This window comes from Cariama cristata, unplaced genomic scaffold (assembly GCF_000690535.1).
Source record: "Cariama cristata isolate BGI_N322 unplaced genomic scaffold, ASM69053v1 scaffold25021, whole genome shotgun sequence".
NCBI lineage: Eukaryota > Metazoa > Chordata > Aves > Cariamiformes > Cariamidae > Cariama > Cariama cristata.
Genome location: NW_009600170.1, coordinates 357 through 2215, shown reverse-complemented (window position 1 = coordinate 2215; position 1859 = coordinate 357).

Here is a 1859-nt window from a genome sequence, read left to right as displayed (position 1 = left end):
TGGCTGGGATGTTGGGAATGGCTGGGATGATGGGAATGGCTGGGATGATGGGGATGACTGCAATGATGAGGATGACTGGGATGATGAAGATCACTGGGATGATGATCACTGGGATGATGGGGATCACTGGGATGATGATCACTGGGATGATGGTGATGACTGTGATGATGGGCATGACTGGGATGATGGGGGTGACAATTTAGCCCCCGGACCTGGCGTTTCGGGGCAGGATCCAGCCCCCTCCAGGACTGGGCTGAGGGTCAAACCCACTGCACAGGGGGTGTGTGTGGGGGGGGTCCATCCTGGTGACCCCCCCAGAGCTGCAAACGAAGCCGCTGCTCCCGGAAAGAGGTTTATCACCCACAGCAGAGCCAACCGGTCGCTTTTGCTGGTGGAGCTCCCCAGGCTGCCAAACCCATCGCAATTAAGCGAGTGCCTTGATTGGGAAGTTACGCACTTGAACGAAACAGTCGGGAAGGCGTTGATGGAGAGGTGAGGGCGGAGGGGACGGAGCGAGCGCAGGGCAGCTCCGTATTCCAGCGTCTGGACTCCCAGGTAGGGACCCCTCAGGTCTCCAAACCTCTCGGAAAATAAATAAGTGGAAGAAACCGCTTGCAAAACTTCCTGGAGCTGCTAAAAGCCACGGCCTTAAAAAGCCTGGCTTAACAAATCCCGCGCCCAGCAAAGGGATGGCCTTGCAGCCCGTGCGGGAGCTGGCGGGGAGGCGGTGGTGGGCACTCGCAAGCCGGAGCTGGCAGCTGCAAATTGTTTCCAGGGGTATTTTTAAAAGCGCCTGACAATGGAGCGGTAATTGCGGTGCCCGTCGCCGTCAGAGCTGTCGGAGGGTGCTGGGGCGGCTGAGCTCCCTCCGGGCACACGGCGGGGTTTTGGCTGCTCTGGGCAAGGAGTGCTTGGGGTTTTGGCTGTGCTGGGCTCGTTGGGGTGCTGGGTGCCCATTTGGGGAGCTCAGCTGAGGGCCGTGGGGCAGGGTCCTGCGTGAAGCCGCTCCCTGGCACACACGGGCTCAGCCCTGCATCCCCAGGGACCCCGAGGTCCCCGAGCCACGAGGCAAATGCCCAGCATCTCCCCGGCAGCGAGGGCTGAACCCGAGCTGGTCCCACTTCACGGCTCTATCCTGCATGGCCATGGGTTTCCCTAGTGAAGCCTACCTAGTCCCGGCCTAAACCCGGCTGATGTGGAGCAACTCGGCCAACGAACCCCTGTGAAACTCCAGGCGGGCTCGGCCACGTAAGGGGCGACGGTACGTGCTGGGGTCTGTGCGCGTCCGCAGCCCCTCCTGTCCCAGGGGCTCGGAGGACGGCGTTTATTTATTCCTTGGGAATTGTGTTTAATTCCAGCATCAGCTGGTGGGTCGGAAAATGGGAGGCCAGAAACCACGGTGATGGGATCTTCTGCGGGTGCTGTAGCGTCAGGCTTTCTAAAGCACGGACAACATCAGGTTACTCAGTGCGATAAATAGGAAGGATGCTGTTTGCACGTTAAAGCTTTCTCTTTAAAATGCCTCCCCCCGTTCTCACAGAGCAGAACCAGCCGGGGGGGTCTAATACCGCTCATCCTTCACCGTGACACCGTACGTGGTGTATGTCTCCGCAACAATTACCTTAAGTCGCTTTTTCAGGCTAGGGCTGATTTTTAAAACCACTTTGAGTGGATGAAAAATCCTGTCCGGTGTCAGGTAGGGTCAGCAAGTGACACCCCCCATCCCGCTACCCATCGCCCACCCTCTCGGGTGGTTAAAAATACACAGCAGAGCTGCCCAAATGGTGGGGAGCCGGGGGCAGCGGAGACTGCCACAAGGGTGATGGGCAGCCCGGCGCGGCTCCCTGGCAACGTTTCGA